Here is an 18,873-nt window from a genome sequence, read left to right as displayed (position 1 = left end):
GGCGGGGAAGGCAGATCAAATATTTTCAAGCTCTTCTGTGGAATATTGTGAACAACGGGAGATTGAGCGGGGGGAGGGGGGAAGGTGCATAAAAACGATGCAAGGCCTCTTGAAGCAAGACCCCTTCATTCCAGTCCTTTCTTTAGCCTTTCCCGCTTAATGCCGTGCACTAAAGATTGCCAAGTTGCCAGCAACGCTCAACTGGGTAATTTGAGAATCGCTCAAAAAGAATGAACAGAATGAAGATCCTGTCCAGCTCATTCTAGCGCTACTTTTCTTGAAAGTAGAAGCTCTTCAAAGCAGTGGAAGCCTCCCACATGTTTTAATTGATCCCAGGTGGTCTTGATTTCTTGCTTGTCGCTGTTAGGAGACTCCAACAGGTCGGGACACACCAAAAAGAGTTTGCATTTGATAACTGGCGTGTCCTGCTCATTGAGCTAAAGGGCAAAAGGGAGCAGCTCTCGCCAGTGCTGTTGACTTTGTGCTGTAGCTAAGGAATTTCAGCGGACCTTAGGCTGAATAAAGGCACAGCCCTTTCCCTCTTAGAAAGGAATTCAGGATTCACACATTTAAGAACCGACCGGGCAACATCAACTTGTTGCCTTATTTGCCAGGTTTGTATCCTGCCTCTCTCCTAAGGGCCTCAAGGTGGCATACGTAACAACAATCCTGCGATGTAGGTCAGGGTGCATGACTCGCAAGGTATTTGAATGCAGTCTCCTTCGTTCAATTCCAGCATTCCTTCTACTCCACCATAGTAGCTCCGCAATCCAGGAAGTTTGGCTTCTAGTACAGTGGTACCTCGGGTTAAGTACTTAATTCGTTCCGGAGGTCCGTTCTTAACCTGAAACTGTTCTTAACCTGAAGTACCACTTTAGCTAATGGGGCCTCCCGCTGCCGCCGCGCTGCCGGAACACGATTTCTGTTCTCATCCTGAAGCAAAGTTCTTAACCCGAGGTACGATTTCTGGGTTAGCGGAGTCTATTAGCTGAAGTGTATGTAACCTGAAGCATATGTAACCTGAGATACCACTGTACAGTGGTACCTCAGTTCTCAAACGTCTCCATCAACAAATGTTTTGGAATCCAAACGCTGAAAACCCGGAAGTATATACTTTGGTTTTCAAACGCGCCTCAGAAGTCGAACGGCTTCCGCTGCGTGTTTTTCAGTTTTCTCAATTGAATTTGCAGGCCGCCCTTTGCGCCTCGGTTTTGGAACTCGAACGGTCTCCCGGAATGGATTATGTTCAAGAACCGAAGTACCACTGTATTCTATTGCTCTCCTTGGTACTTTATCTAAAAAAGAGAGAACCTAGAACCTAAGATGGGAAACAGTAACAAATATTTGTGTGTGCCTGCTGGCTAAAGATGCAGTTTACAAGCATTTCTCCCTTCTCCTTGAAGTGAGGAGTGGCAAAAATATATCTTTGGTGGGAGAGGGGAAGACGGCTTGTAACAAATGCTGGAATTGTGCAGCCCCCCCTCCACAAAAAATACTTATCCCTAGACAGACATAATATTGATGGTTGAAACTGGTAATAAAGACACCCCCCAGCAATGCCTGACTCCACATGCTTCCCGGTTTATTATTCTGAGTGTTTTTTAACGTGAGGGGAATGGGGGAGATGTAAAAACGGCCCGAGGCTTCATGTCAACAGGATCTAAAGTGCTTGACATTCTGAGGCTGAAATGCCAATGCACAGATTAGCCAGAGCTCATTTTCTTACTGGGCTCCTGCGTCCCGTCCCCCCCCCCCCCACTGTGCAGACTTTTTTATCAGCGCAGCAGACGTTGGGGGCAGGGCTCTCATGTGTGGCCAATTCTATCCAATAACTATAAAGCAATTGGCGAGTGACCTGGTAGACCATGGGATGCTGTTTCTGAACCCGAGAGATTCCCATAAAAGTTGAGGGAGGCCACATCTGAACCACATTTCTAAAGGACTCTCCTCAGAGCCATAGCTAGGTGCTCTTGCGCCCCCTAGCCACAGACAAATTAGCTTTTCTTTCCACCTCACCTCCAGCCCGCCCACTCCACCCATTCAATTCCTCACACGCTTCAATTCCTCACACACTAATCAGTATTTTTTTTAATACACATATTTATGGACAATTTTTTTAGCCAATTTTGCGGGGGGGGGGGCACCTCACCACCCCCTAGCTACGGCCCTGACTCTCCTACCACTTAGCAGTCATGGCTTGCTGTTTAGTCGTTTAGTCGTGTTTGACTCTTCGTGACCCCATGGACCAGAGCACACCAGGCACTCCTGTCTTCCACTGCCTCCCGCAGTTTGGTCAAACTCATGCTGGTAGCTTCGAGAACACTGTCCAACCATCTCGTCCTCTGTCGTCCCCTTCTCCTTGTGCCCTCCATCTTTCCCACCATTAGGGTCTTTTCCAGGGAGTCTTCTCTTCTCATGAGGTGGCCAAAGCACTGGAGTCTCAGCTTCACGATCTGTCCTTCCAGTGAACACTCAGGTCTGATTTCCTTAAGAATGGATAGGTTTGATCTTCTTGCAGTCCATGGGACTCTCAAGAGTCTCCTCCAGCACCATAATTCAAAAGCATCAATTCTTTGGCGATCAGCCTTCTTTACGGTCCAGCTCTCACTTCCATACATCACTACTGGGAAAACCATAACTTTAACTATACAGTCATGGCTTAGCACCAAAGAATCCTGGGAGCTGTAGTTTGTGGAGGACGTTGACTCCCAAGGAGCTACAATTCCCTGCACCCTTAACAAACAACTCTTCCCAGGATTCCCTCTGACTTTCAAAGTGTTGTTAGAGTGCTTTAAATGTATGAGGGTGGATGTGACCAAAAAGATAACACTGTTAGGGCCATGGGGTTTACATTTACAGTCGTACCTTGGAAGTCGAACAGTTACTTCTGGGTTTGTGGCGTTCGGGAACCAAAACGTTTGAGAACTAAGCTGTTCAAAACCAAGGTATGACTAAGTTTACTCAGTAACTTGCCTGCATAAATAGTAATAATAATATAAGATAGCCAGATTTAATTTCAATGGGCATAGTCCCAGAACTTGTTTTTCAGTAACTGTTTACAGCGGCAGGGAAATGTATTCCATACAGACGGGAGAATTCAAACTCTGAGGGTGGCACTGTCAATGGGTCCAGACTTTTGTGTTGCTCCTTAGCTCCCCAATATTCTAGGAATGGATTCCAAAATTCTTTGCAAAGAAGACAGGTTATTTTTTTAAAAAAATTAAAATGTCTTTGAAAAAAATCCTCTTATAAATAGGGTTGCATTCTAGCACTGGCGTATCTGAGCTCAGCGCAATACTAGAATTAAGTGCCTCTGAGCACAGAGTTTATTTCTTCTTCAGTCAAATATAATGTGGGCATCTGGGATCATGGATTTGATTTTCCCAGGTCACAACTTAACTTGCTTCCCAACACCTGCCTTTTTAGAAATTAAGAAGAAAAATATATTTTTGACATATTGCTAGCAGATATTCTACAAACTCAATACAGTGGACGCTCGGGTTGTGAACGTGATCCGTGCGGGAGGCAAGTTCGTAACCCGCAGCGTTCACAATCCGCAGCGCCGGGTCTGTGCAGGCACAGGTTGTGATTTGGCGCTTCTGTGCATGCGCAAACTGCGACTTTAGTGCTTCTGTACATGCACGAGCTCCGAAATCCAGAAGTACGGTAACCCATTCTGGTACTTCCAGGTTTGGAGCGGTGCACAACCCGAAAACATGCAACTTGAAGGGTCTGTAACCTGAGGTATGACTGTAATAAGTAAGTCATAGAACATAGAGCAGCACCATCTAGTGGTTGGAGGTGTTGTATCTACGGTGGTACCGGTTTTCAAATGTTTTTTGGAAGCCAAATGTCCAATGCGGCTGTCAGCTATTGTTTCTGGGGCGCTTGCACCAATCAGAAGCTGTGCCTTGGTTTTCAAACATTTTGGAAGTCAAACAAACTTCTGGAACGGATTAAGTTTGGTGCTTTTGTTTTGGCAATTTATTTTGCGTTTTTGTTTTTGAGTTAATTTTTTGGTTTATTTGTTTTTGTGACTGTGTGGAACCCAGTTCAGCTACTGATTGATTGATTGATTGATTGATTGATTGATTGATGTTGTGATTGTGGAAATGGATAAAAGCCCCCCATCCAAACAATGACTATCATCAGTGCAGGTAGGAATTTCCCCCCTGATTTTTATCATCTACAATACTGTCTTATTTATTTTATAATACAGTCCATTGATCATTGCTTTCATTTTATGGTTCAGTGGTCTCGTTAGATAGTAAAATCCATGTTAAATTGCTGCTTTAGGGGTTGTTTTTAAAAGTCTGGAACGGATTAATCCGTTTTGAATTACTTTCTATGGGAAAGCGCGCCTTGATTTTGGAACGCTTTGGTTTTGGAACGGACTTTCGAAATGGATTAAGTTTGAGAACCAAGGTACCACTGTATAATCATTACTGTAGTCCTTTTCACCTCCGTTTCTAGGGAGAAACCTACAAACTTCCTCCATTAAATATTTTATAAAACCAGTGTTCACTGTGGTCTAGAAGTATCTCAACCAAGTGGGGGAGAGGTTAACATTTTATTTCCTATTTTGAGGCTGAAGTGTGGGAATGCCCCACTTCTCTACAGTGGTACCTCAGGTTACATACACTTCAGGTTACATACGCTTCAGGTTACAGACTCCACTAACCCAGAAATAGAGCTTCAGGTTAAGAACTTTGCTTCAGGATGAGAACAGAAATCGTGCTCTGGCGGCGCGGCGGCAGCAGGAGGCCGCATTAGCTAAAGTGGTGAGGCATCTAATCATAAGCCTGCATTTTTATTAAAGCTTATATGTTTAATCAGGGCTTGTATTTTAAGAAAAACTTAATGATTTTCAAATATTTTATGCCAGGAGACCAGTTGCCTAAAAAAACCTTGGCAAGATATTTTTACTCCTAGACAAGGGCCCCCCCTGATTTATAGCAGAAAACAATTCTCAAAGTCGTAAAAAGGGAATTACAGGCTGACAGCCAAGGTTACACTGACCCTACAAATTAAGGGTGGATAAATAGTAAAATGAGCCATATCTTCTTCCTAAGGTTAAGAAGGTCAAGAGCAGTGAAAAAGCATCTAGCTGGCAGAAACAGAACATTTTCTGGGAAGACTTTTCAAAAGCTGTTTGTTTCTTAAACTAAGATCCTTTTAAGATTTCTTTTCCTTTTAAAAGGTTGTTTATGTATTAAATATATTAGTTTAAATATAATTATGCAAAGGATTTAAGAAATGCTAGATTCTTATTTCATATAGTTGGAAGAGATCACAGGGGCCATCAGGCACCAGCCCCCCCTTGCCAGACAGAAGACGCCAATCGAGCGCTCTTGATATATGGTTGTCAGGCCTTTTGTTTAGAAACCTTCAAATGAAGGAGATCTCAATGTTGATGTGAACTCAATCTTTGACATATGCATAAGATAAAAATTCAAGATTAATTATCTGTTTTGGAAGGCAATAGGGCAAGGAGGGCAAGAGGTGAGCTGGTAATTAAGATTCCTTGTTGAGACACATGTAAGATATATTACTACTTATTTGTCATTTATAGATAGAAGAATATATAGCTTTTTGATTTCCATAAAAGGGCAAGAAGGAAATGGGTGTATCTTTTGTGATTGGCTCTAGCAAACAGCCAATAGGAATTTCAACCAGGCTGATTGGACAGAGGCAGCCACAGGAGGAGCAAGGGGGCTGGATTAAGGAAATATAAGTGCTGGCCAGAATGGCAAGAGGCCAGGCCAGAGCTTGGTAACCATATACCACTGTGCCTCATATTTATTTGTCTGACAAATAAATTACTATTTTAATTTCTCTATTGCTGCGTTGAATATTTCATTCCAGCTAAGCGTTAACCACAAGCAGGGTGCTACAGTGGTGCTTCAGGTTAAGAACAGTTTCAGGTTAAGTACGGACCTCCGGAACGAATTAAGTACTTAACCTGAGGTACCACTGTATTTTCTCCTGGCGGAGGGATTTCGGACTATAAGTGAACACAATTCCAGGGCTGTGATTTATTTGAAAGTGTTAATCTGGCCCCTGCCAGGCCTGCAAAGCCAGCAACCACGGGAGGATTAAAGCACACAGCAGAGCTGCCATGACAGATGGAAATGGATGAGACTCTGTGCTTTCTGCGCAGGCTGCCTGGAACTTTGTGCTAGATTTCTCTGCCTGTTATCCTGAGGGATGATAAGGCCGGGAAGCAGGAAACAACCGCAAAGCCAAAACAAAAATGAGCGCATAACACATTTGGGCAAGCCAGGGCTGCAGTGTGTCAAAGTTCCCCACGTGGGATCTCGCCTACACTGTCCCTCCCTTCCGAGATAGATTGTGATAATTTAGTCTACGGCCTAATGTGCGTCTGCCCACAGGAATAATGAAATTAAGGCAAAAGCGGGGGGAGTGTATTCCCCCAAGTTAGCTTCTTCACCATATTAAAAAGGTGCACAGATAATCATCGTTCTGCCCGGACACTGAGGTCCAGCACCGAGGGCCTTCTGGTGGTTCCCTCGCTGCGAGAAGCCAAGTTACAGGGAACCAGGCAGAGGGCCTTCTCGGTAGTGACACCCGCCCTGTGGAATGCTTTCCTACCAGATGTCAAAGAGAACAACAACTACCAGACTTTTAGAAGACATCTGAAGGCGGCCCTGTTTAGGGAAGCTTTTAATGTTTTACAGACCATTGTACAGTGGTACCTTGGGTTAAGTACTTATTTCGTTCCGGAGGTCTGTTCTTAACCTGAAACTGTTCTTAACCTGAAGCACCACTTTAGCTAATGGGGCCTCCTGCTGCTGCCACGCCACCAGAGCACGATTTCTGTTCTCATCCTGAAGCAAAGTTCTTAACCCGAGGTACTATTTCTAGGTTAGCGGAGTCTGTAACCTGAAGCGTATGTAACCTGAAGCGTATGTAACCCGAGGTACCACTGTATTTTGTTGGAAGCTGCCCAGAGTGGCTGGGGAAACCCAGCCAGATGGCCAGGATATAAATAAATTATTATTATTATTATTATTATTAGGATTATCCAGGGGTCGGTACCTTCAGACCCCCCCTAAAATATCTGCCCCACAAAGGTTGATGAGTATTGCCATTCAAAAGGTGTGTGAGCACCGCATCATGTGATCAATTTTGTGGGTTGGGGCTTACCACCCCCATATTTTATTCAAGTTGGCATCCCCCGGGGGGGGGGGCGGTATTTCCTTTCCAGATGCCTCATACCTGGCCTGCTTCAAAAGGCCACAAGGTCCTGGCCAACTGCTTTTGATTGGCAGCTGTGAACTTTATTCCAGTTTAAGATGCTTGTGATTTACAAGTGGATGGGCTGGATGAAGTTAGGCGACGACTCTGTTAGCAACGTTACTCATTTTAATTGATTGCTCTGTCAATGCAATTATGAGTTCATACCGTTACTAAATCACGAGTTCATTTATGTAATTTATATCACATTGCTGTGCTTTCCTGCCTGCAAGTTGCTTTATTTTATTTTATTTAAATTTAAATTTAAAAGCCAGTGCTTTTTTTGGGGGGGGTGCGGGTACGCAGGGGTATGCATACCCCTAAACATTTTGTGAAATCTTTGTACTTTTGTCCATTTACTGTATTTTTCCCTATTTGAACTATAAAATGGTGATTTTCTGGAGTCAAAACGAGAGTGCCCCTAAACAATTTTATTTTACAGTGGTACCTCGGGTTAAGTACTTAATTCGTTCCAGAGGTCCGTTCTTAACCTGAAACTATTCTTAACCTGAAGCTAATGGGGCCTCCCGCTGCCGCCGCGCCGGTAAAGCATGATTTCTGAAGCAAAGTTCTTAACCTGAAGCACTATTTCTGGGTTAGCGGAGTCTGTAACCTGAAGCGTATGTAACCTGAAGCGTATGTAACCTGAGGTACCACTGTATTTTATTTTATTTTTACAAAAAAAAGCACTGGGCAATGCCATTAATCTTTGTTCACCAAATAAACAGATTGATTCGTTTCGGTTACGGCCTTGAGTCTGTCGTTTTCACTGTTTATGCTTCTACACTCTGTTCCTCCTGGTTGCTGCTAAGAATAATCCAAACGCAGGTAGCATTACTGCAATGGGCAGGACTGCACAGCAGTCTTGCTCAAAGTTCTGAATTAATAGGATGCACCCGTAACAACGTTACGCAAATCAACCAGCCCGTGAAAAAAGGGAAGCCTGAGCATCTTATATTAAACATAGACTGCCTCATTTGCAAACCTTCAATATTGTAAAGCAAGGAAACCAATCATAAAGGTGATGAAAAGAAAATCGCATACTGATCACATAAGCAAACACATTACCACCAGCTCTGTTCCATCACCAAGCAGCTAAACTCAGACAGATGAGCTGTTGGTTCAGAAAATGGATTGTTTGTTAAAAAACCCATAATCTTTTACTGTTGTGAATACTGTAAAGATGGAATGCTAAACGTTACGCCAGCTAATGCGGTTCCATTTATAGAGTATTAGTACCACCGTGCTGGCATGGCTGATCTGCATATGAAACACGCTAAGGAAACTTACTGCAGAAGGCAGCTGAAAAGTGTTTTAAATCCACAAAGAGTGAGTCATCAGCAATTACTGACAAAGGGTTCCTCTATCACTACAAAGGCTGGTCCTTGCCACTCACGTATAATATCTATCACTTTGGACTCTAAATTTGGTAAAGTTTTTATTTCTTTATTGTGATTTTCTGATTACAGTGGTACCTCGGGTTAAGCATTTAATTCGTTCTGGAGGTCCGTTCTTAACCTGAAACTGTTCTTAACCTGAAGCACCACTTTAGCTAATGGGGCCTCCTGCTGCTGCCGCCGTGCGATTTCTGTTCTCATCCTGAAGCAAAGTTCTTAACCCAAGGTACTATTTCTGGGTTAGCGGAGTCTGTAACCTGAAGCGTATGTAACCTGAAGCGTATGTAACCCGAGGTACCACTGTACTGGCTATTAGAACACAAGCACAGAGGCTGGGTGCCTCAATGGCGCCCCTCAGGAGGTTTCACCCGGGTCAAAAAACCTGGCTAGTCCGCCCCCCCCCCCAGCTACGGCTCTGCTACAGGGCTGTCTTAAGCATATCTGGTGCTGTGGTGCAAAGCTCGCTCTGACATGTGCCCCTCCCCCCCCGTTTCCCAGAGTTGTCCACTTTTTTTAGGGAGGACAGTGCTGCCGGCGGGGCTGGAAGAGGCGGGCAGTGGCTGGAGGGCAGCTCCTCCGGTGGGGAAGAGTGGGAGGCTGGACACAGTGTCTTCTGGCTCAGCTGGCCGCTTCGTGCCGCGGTGGCCACGGCAGAAGGAGGCTCCGGGCGCGGTGCTGCTTCGGCGTGGCATGGCGGAGGCAGGAGAGGGTGGCGAGCTGATGCCGGGAGGCACTGCATCCAGCCTCTGCCTCTTCCCTGGCGCCCTCCAGAACTTGGCGCCCAGGAGCCCTGCGCCACTAGCCTCTATGGGTAAGATGCCCCTGCTCTGCTACTGTCTAATATAGCTCTGGGAAAGTTGCTTGTCTGCTTGCAATTCTTTTGAACACCTTTTAAAACAAACTGTGTGTCACGACACGTTAGAGTGTCGGCTGCAATGTGTAGGTGTGTTGCGCGAACGCCTGGAATGGGGTTAGTTTAACCTCCGGTTTGCAAGTAAAACTGGATTTCTGTGTCACAAATTGATGCATGTCTAAAAAGGGTGTCACCAACATGAAAAGTTTGGAAAGCTCTGTCTTAAGATATCATAACCATATTTTGTGGGATGGATCCAGAGATCAAGGAGCAGGATTTCACACATTTTGAATCAAGATGGTAGACCAAACTTTTCAAAACAGCACTGATTTTAAGCTCTGGTTTCAAAACTGCACTGGGTTGTTTTGTTCCTCTTCAAATTCTTGAATAACGGCAGGTACAAGTTGACTAGTACTGTACAAAATAAAAGATGCGCAAACATGCACAGATTCAACACTTTGGTTGCAATGCCAGGACACGTTTTACGTTTTGTTACAGAATCACAGGTTTCCACATGGAGAAGTCAAATGTGTCTTTCTCTTTGAAGAGGTCAAGTTTCTAGCAAGACCATCATGTAATGGCAACAGGTTCCTGAACCCTGCAAACCACTCCGACAAGTCCAAAGGGAGACAGCCATGTATCAAAGACACCCTTGCTCTGGAACATAAGGTGATCTAGAGACTGGGTTTTCTTGAACATATGTCAGTGACGACATGCAAGATCTTATCAGCAGGGGAATGCAATCAGATTCCCAGCGTCAGAGATGTGGATGTTATCAGCAATTAATGCTCAGCTTTTACAAGCATGCAAGACAGGAGACGATTTGCATTTCAAAGAAATTATTTGATGGTGTCAGCTCCACCAAGCTATGAATGAAAGTGGGATAGTTGGGCTGTCTGTTTTGCTAACTTTGGAAGAGAAGCAATGGATGAGGTGCTTATAGCAGAGATAGTTGTTATTCCCATTTCGCAGAGCAAATCTTGCCCCAAATAGCACTCTGTGATCAGGACAACAGGTGTCTCTCGTGACATCTTCTCCACTGCTAGCTCCTACTGCGCCAGGGAGTATTTTTTTTTTTTTTTAGTGTGGTTTCTAAGCTGTTTATTTATATTTATTGGCATGCTGCCTAAGGTTACCAATTGCTTAGGAGCAAAACAGATGCTGCCAGCTAATAATCTGGAAACCTCTTCTGTTCCACAGAGTGACTTGCGAGTACAGTTCATGCCCTAAAGTTTAACATTTGTAATTCTGACACATTACCTTGTCCAGGCAGTTAACTACCAATGGTTTATATACACTGCCATGTTCTCGGATGGCTTTATGCCTTTGATGAAGTTCGCTCCCGAAAGCTTAATGTGTAATAAACCAGGGAATTTTCCTTCCTATTTGAGACTGGTGCCGCCAACCTCCTTGGATTGCTTTATAGGTCATGAAGATGTGGTCTAAACTACTGAGCCTCCTGGGCTTGCCGATTGGAAGGTCGGCGGTTTGAATCCCCATGATGGTTGCTCTGTCCCAGCTCCTGCCAACCTAGCAGTTCGAAAGCATGCCAGCACAAGTAGATAAATAGATACTGCTGTAGCGGGAAGGTAAATGGCGTTTCCGTGCTCTCTGGTTTCCCTCATGGTGTCCCATTGCACTAGAAGTGGTTTAGTCATGCTGGCCACATGACCCGGAAAGCTGTCTGTGGACAAACACTGGCTCCCTCGGCCTGAAAGTGAGTTGAGCGCCACAACCCCATAGTCACCTTTGACTGGACTTAACCATCCAGGGGTCCTTTAGCTTTTTACCTTACCTTTACCCAAGGCCTTTCTGATTATCCAAGCAAAATAGAATTACTTCCCACTACAAAAGCAGAAGGGGGACCAATGCATAAGATTGAACTTAAAAGCCTGAGTTTTCCTCTTCCCTGCTCATCCCTTTTTCGTCTTGTGCCATGGCAGGTTTGCAGGCAGAGGCTGTCCTGACTGATCTTATGCAAGCCGTTCTGAAAGCCTTTGTAGTTTAATAGCAGGAAAGAAATGATTTTAATAAATAAAGGCACGGATAGTGAATGAACTGAGGACACCAAAAGGTCTTTGGCAAGGCACTGCCTTGGTGAGGAGAGCTGAGCTTGCAGTACTGTATATAAAGGAAAGCAGCTGCAGGGAGCCTGCTTTCACCCAGCCCTGTTTGAACGGACAGTCTGCTCCACCTGCCCACAATCCTATGACTTCAGAGCTGAAAGTTTACACACTCTGTCTGGCCTTCCTCACTGGCCAGGGGAGCAAGGGCCAGGAACAACAGCATGGCAAAGGGGAGACCAGGCTGCCCTCATTCACTGAATGGTGAAGGAACAGCTGCTGCAGTGGTTGCTTTCCTCTTCCATTCCCATTCCCATTCCTTTTTCCTTTTATGACCGTGTCTGCTCTATCACGAGTCTGCAGGGAGTAATTGTATTAGCTTTTTAACATCTGTACTGGGCTTAGAAGAGTTTAGAATCATAGAATAGAATCATAGAATCATAGAATCATAGAATCATAGAGTTGGAAGAGACCACAAGGGCCATCGAGTCCAACCCCCTGCCAAGCAGGAAACACCATCAGAGCACTCCTGACATATGGTTGTCAAGCCTCTGCTTAAAGACCTCCAAAGAAGGAGACTCCACCACACTCCTTGGCAGCAAATTCCACTGTCGAACAGCTCTTACTGTCAGGAAGTTCTTCCTAATGTTTAGGTGGAATCTTCTTTCTTGTAGTTTGGATCCATTGCTCTGTGTCCGCTTCTCTGGAGCAGCAGAAAACAACCTTTCTCCCTCCTCTATGTGACATCATTTAATATATTTGAACATGGCTATCATATCACCCCTTAACCTCCTCTTCTCCAGGCTAAACATGCCCAGCTCCCTTAGCCGTTCCTCATAAGGCATCGTTTCCAGGCCTTTGACCATTTTGGTTGCCCTCCTCTGGACACGTTCCAGTTTGTCCGTGTCCTTCTTGAACTGTGGTGCCCAGAACTGGACACAGTACTCCAGGTGAGGTCTGACCAGAGCAGAATACAGTGGCACTATTACTTCCCTTGATCTAGATGCTATACTCCTATTGATGCAGCCCAGAATTGCATTGGCTTTTTTAGCTGCTGCGTCACGCTGTTGGCTCATGTCAAGTTTGTGGTCAACCAAGACTCCTAGATCCTTTTCACATGTACTGCTCTCAAGCCAGGTGTCACCCATCTTGTATTTGTGCCTCTCATTTTTTTTTGCCCAAGTGCAATACTTTACATTTTTCCCTGTTAAAATTCATCTTGTTTGTTTTGGCCCAGTTCTCTAATCTGTCAAGGTCGTTTTGAAGTGTGATCCTGTCCTCTGGGGTGTTAGCCACCCCTCCCAGTTTGGTGTCATCTGCAAATTTGATCAGGATGCCCTTGAGTCCATCATCCACGTTGTTGATAAAGATGTTGAATAAGACCGGGCCCAAGACAGAACCCTGTGGCACCCCACTAGTCACTCTTCTCCAGGATGAAGAGGAACCATTGATGAGCACCCTTTGGGTTCGGTCAGTCAGCCAGTTACAAATCCACTGAGTGGTAGCATAGTCAAGACCGCATTTTACCAGCTTCTTTACAAGAATATCATGGGGCACCTTGTCAAATGCCTTGCTGAAATCAAGGTAGGCTACATCCACTGCGTTCCCTTCATCTACCAGGCTTGTAATTCTGTCAAAAAATGAGATCAGGTTAGTCTGACATGACTTATTTTTCAGAAATCCATGCTGACTATTGGTGATCACAGCATTCCTTTCTAGGTGCTCACAGACTGTTTGCTTAATGATCTGCTCCAGAATCTTCCCTGGTACTGATGTCAGACTGACTGGGCGGTAATTATTTGGGTCCTCTTTTTCCCCCTTTTTGATCAGCTTTTGTAAATGTTTATTTAGCAGCTTTTGTAAATGTTAATTACTACTACTAGCACTTTGTAAGCACAAGGGGTCTTGACTTTGTGTGCCTGTGTCTAAACTTGCCCCTAAATTTATTTATTGGTGTGTGGTTTTGTTTTTGTAAAGCTACCAAAGAATAAAATGAAATCAGGATTAAGGTGGTTTTTTTTTACCGAGACGATGGAGTGTGTGTATGTTGTGTACCGTTGGTGTGTTTGTGGCGGCACTCGTGCCTTTTTGGGATACGAAATGCTCTGTGGGGGGACGGAAAAAAATGGGGGGTTGAGGAGGGTCAGTTGAGGAAATGTCCCTATCTGAGGAATGTTGGAGGGTATGCATTTTTACTGTCAGGGAGGGGGAGAGGCGCTTGTGGCATTTTCTGCCACAGGTGTCAAAATAACTTGACACACCTTGGTTACTGCACACTTTGACTAAGGGGCGCGGCTGCCATTTGCTGCATCGCCTCAGGCAGCAAAATGCCTAGGGACGGCTCTGGGCTGAGCACTCGTTTCTCTGGACTTGTGCCTCAGACCCAACTGACCTTGGCGTTCACCTTCCAGGGTCTTGCTGTCAGAATCTTTCAACATTTGGCTCAACTTCCCCCATGCTATTTGAGGAGGAAACCGGAACGGAGGCAGAAAGATTGGCCATGGAAGAGGGAGGAGGAATTGTTAGAGGGCGGATACACACACACACACAAATATTTCTTTTAATGGCTAACGCACAATTTATTCTCCAGCACACACCCACAAATCGCAGCTTCGCGGAATCCAGCTTGCCGTTCAGAGATGCCAGTTTACACAAGACGGGAAGGCTGGCAGTGCCGTTATTTATTTTTGTGTTTTCTCCCTTGGCAACAGCCGTTCCTTTGCAATTCAAGACTTTCCGAGCGGGCCGCTTCCACAAGATACTGAGCACCTCCCGCGATTCCCCGAGCCGGATCGGACCCTTTGCCAGCTCAGCGGCTGCGCACAGACCAAACCCACTAATTTTGGGGTAATGATAATGATTAGGCTTGCACGGAGTGTTGACACATATTTATTAATTGCAAGGTGGGGCTGGTTAAGCCGTCTGCTAAGACAAACACTTGCGGAACAATGAGAGCACACAGTAGGCTGGCAACTAGCCAGCCGTGGATCAGCCGCAGCTGCAGAAGCAGTAAATTACTGTCCTGCCAAGGAGATGAAAATCCTACCTAGCGACCTGCTTATTTTTCCCTCCCTTGTTCTGGAAACTCTTTCTTCCTCCATCAAGAGCAGCCCTCCATCTCCAGTTGCAAGGGAAACGAATGCCGCTCCACACAGTAGGGCTTGGGGGCCTGCCAGGATTCCCAGTGATTTAGCTGTGAAATTCCTAGATTGCAAATGCCCCCCCAGCTGCTGCTGCTGCAGGCCAAGGTTAACAGTGCCTGACAGTACATTAAAGCGGATGATAATGCAAGCCAAAGGTTACTAGAAAGTAAAAAAAGAAGAAGAAGAAGAGGGGGGGGGGGATATGTTGCCTCGTTGGGAATTAATTGAATGATCAAAGATCAGCAATTGACAATCCATTTGGATGGTTACCAGTTTCCCTGGACGTTTGGGGAAGGGCAAAACAAGAGTGCAGCTCATTTGCATAAGGTACATCATTTAAAATACGTGCATATTTCATATTGCAATAAAAAAAATACTAATAAAATAAAATTTGTACAGTCGTACCTTGGTTTGCGAACAGCCTAGTTCTCAAACGTTTTGGCTCCTGAATGCCGCAAACCTGGAAGTGAGTGTTCTGGTTTGCGAACTATTTTTGGAAGCCGAATGTCCGAGGGGGCTTCCGATTGGCTTCAGGAGCTTCCTGCAGCCAATCAGAAGCTGCGCTTTGGTTTCCGAATGTTTTGGAAGTCGAACGGACTTCCGGAACTGATTCCGTTTGACTTCCAAGGTATGACTGTATCAGGGTACTCCCTTGGGGGGGGGGGGGACGACCCTGCAGGGCACTTTCCTGGCTTGCATCTACAGTGGTACCTCGGGTTACATACGCTTGAGGTTACATATGCTTCAGGTTACAGACTCTGCTAACCCAGAAATAGTACCTCAGGTTAAGAACTTTGCTTCAGGATGAGAACAGAAATTGTGCTCCGGCAGCGTGGCAGCAGCAGGAGGCCCCATTAGCTAAAGTGGTGCTTCAGGTTAAGAACAGTTTCAGGTTAAAAACGGACCTCCGGAACAAATTAAGTTCTTAAGGTACCACTGTATATAATTATTTTTACCCAGTACTAGGCTACTTTCTTTCCTACTTTTAAAACCATTGGCTTCAAAACAATGTTTCCAAAGAGGTCCAATGTACACTAAGAGTGATGTGCATGAACCAGGGCGCATTTTGTGCGTGGAAAACATTGCATTCAGAAAACATTCCTTGATTCAGAGAAGAAAACGTGCTGAACATTCTGAAGGCTCTGGAGAACAAGGAAAGATATTCTGGGTCAGTGTCTCGGAAAGACAGCCCCAGAGAGACGTTAACATTAATCTGGACAGCTCCTGATTGCAGTGGCGTAGCGTGGTGGGCGCAGGGGGGGCCGGCGGCACCGGGCGCAACATCTGGGGGGGGCGCGCTCGCACTCGAGTGCTAAAATCCACAGGTTAGGGGGCGCAGATTACTTGCCTTGCCCCGGGTTCTGTCAACCCACGCTACGCCACTGCCTGATTGTGTTAGAAAAATCTTGAGATAGCTGCTGGAAGGCTGCAATGCTCAAAGATAATGGTGCCCAATTAGCTAAGTACTGCAGACCCCTGGTTTTCAAAAGCCAAGCCACTGATCACCCACTTTTGAATATTTTGATATCTCTATGCATGGACGTAGCCAGGATTTTTGTTTGGGGGGGGCAGGCCTTTTGGTTTTTTTTGGGGGGGTAGAACCTCAGTTTGCTGTTGATTTTTATTGTTTGGGGGTGGGGTGGCAGCTGCCCCCCCCTGCTGCCCTTTGGCTATGCCCATGTCTCTGTGGTAGTTTTGTTAGGTGAACGGTGCCACGGACTCCTGGCTGGGCCACACACACCCTCTGGGTCCACAGACCACCAATTGGGAACCGCTGCTCTAAGACTTAATCCTCATTTAAACCAATGGAACTTACTTCTCAGTAGACATCCAAGGATGGTGCTGTTAAAGTGTTGATTATGTATATTTCACTCTTTCTGCGTGTGTGCGTGCACTTTAAATGATTAGATTCTGGTATAATGGTGGTTCTATGTATGTTTATCTACCAAGGCCCAATTCAGGCATTCAGGTTACGTACATACATAATTTTATTTCCACGGTTCAAATCATGCTCAAGGCAGCTTATGACATGAAAAATTATAACAACTGCAACATAACAAAAGTAAAGGTAAAGGGACCCCTGACCAATAGGGTCCAGTCACGGACGACTCTGAGGTTGCGGTGCTCATCTCGCTTTATTGGCCGAGGGAGCCGGCGTACAGCTTCAGGTCTTGTGGCCAGCATGACTAAGCCGCTTCTGGTGAACCAGAGCAGCGCAAGGAAACGCTGTTTACCTTCCCACTGGCGTGGTACCTACTGTATTTATCTACTTGCACTTCGTGCTTTCGAACTGCTAGGCTGGCAGGAGCAGGAACCGAGCAACGGGAGCTCACCTCCTCGCGGGGATTTGAACTACCGACCTTCTGACTGGCAAGCCCTAGGCTCAGTGGTTTAACCCACAGCACCACCCGCGTCCCATAACAAAAGTAGTCGTAAACAATAAATAAAACATCAAAAAATACAAATAAAACAACCAAGCTGAGCAATTGCCACATAAACCACAAGATATAAAATAAAGAAACAAAAAACCAACAGCAACAACAGCACCCCTGCCAACCCAAGAGTCTGTTCAGCAGCCTCAGCTTTTGTAGCTGGAGTCAGTCAGAGCCCTGCTCACCCAAGCCTGGGGGAAAAAGGCCTGCAAGGCAGGGAGCAGGCCTTCCAGGACTCACATCCAAGACAGTTGCAGTTCATTTGTACATGTGTGTGCGAGATTCAGAGATCCTTTTGTATCTATACTATTTACTCTGGTAGTCACTACTAAAATTCAAAGAGATTTGTAGGAGACTGCCAACTGTGGGGGTTTTTGTGTGTGTGTTTTTTTACCTCCACTGCCTGATTTAGTAAACAGCTGACATTCTAGAGCTGTAACTAAGTTAGCTGCTATTGATACCCTCTTTTAAAGAGAAGGGAATTGTTGCTCTGTTTAATAGGAAAGAAACTGATTTGTCAACAAAGGATTTGTTGGAGTGTGCAGGCCAGCAAGTTTGGAAAACTCAGCAGTGGCCAGACGATTGGAGAAGATCAGTCTACATCCCAATCCCAAAGAAGGGCAGTGCCAAAGAATGCTCCAACTATCGCACAATTGCACTAATTTCTCACGCTAGCAAGGTTATGCTTAAAATTCTACAAGGAAGGCTCAAGCAGTATGTGGACCGAGAACTCCCAGAAGTGCAAGCTGGATTTAGAAGAGGCAGAGGAACCAGAGACCAAATTGCAAACATGCGCTGGATTATGGAGAGAGAGTTCCAGAAAGTTCCAGAAAGACATTTACTTCTGCTTCATTGACTATGCAAAAGCCTTTGACTGTGTCGACCATGGCAAACTATGGCAAGTTCTTAAAGAAATGGGAGTGCCTGATCACCTCATCTATCTCCAGAGAAATCTCTATGTGGGACAAGAAGCTACAGTTAGAACTGGATATGGAACAACTGACTGGTTCAAAATTGGGAAAGGAGTACGACAAGGCTGCATTTTGTCTCCCTGCTTATTTAACTTATATGCAGAATTCATCATGCGAAAGGCTGGGCTGGATGAATCCCTAGCCGGAATTAAGATTGCCGGAAGAAATATCAACAACCTCAGATATGCAGATGACACAACCTTGATGGCAGAAAGTGAGGAGGAATTAAAGAACCTTTTATTGAGGGTGAAAGAGGAGAGTGCAAAATATGGTCTGAAGCTCAACATCAAAAAAACGAAGATCATGGCTACTGGTCCCATCACCTCCTGGCAAATAGAAGGGGAAGAAATGGAGGCAGTGAGAGATTTTACTTTCTTGGGCTCCATGATCACTGCAGATGGTGACAGCAGCCACGAAATTAAAAGACGCCTGCTTCTTGGGAGAAGGGCAATGACAGGCCTAGACAGCATCTTGAGAAGTAGAGACATCACCTTGCCAACAAAGGTCCGTATAGTTAAAGCTATGGTTTTCCCAGTAGTGATGTATGGAAGTGAGAGCTGGACCATAAAGAAGGCTGATCGCCGAAGAATTGATGCTTTTGAATTATGGTGCTGGAGGAGACTCTTGAGAGTCTCATGGACTGCAAGAAGATCAAACCTCTCCATTCTGAAGGAAATCAGCCCTGAGTGCTCACTGGAAGGACAGATTGTGAAGCTGAGGCTCCAGTACTTTGGTCACCTCATGAGAAGAGAAGACT

This window comes from Podarcis cretensis (genome assembly GCF_951804945.1).
Source record: "Podarcis cretensis genome assembly, chromosome: 12".
NCBI lineage: Eukaryota > Metazoa > Chordata > Lepidosauria > Squamata > Lacertidae > Podarcis > Podarcis cretensis.
Note: the sequence above shows the minus strand (reverse complement) of the source record.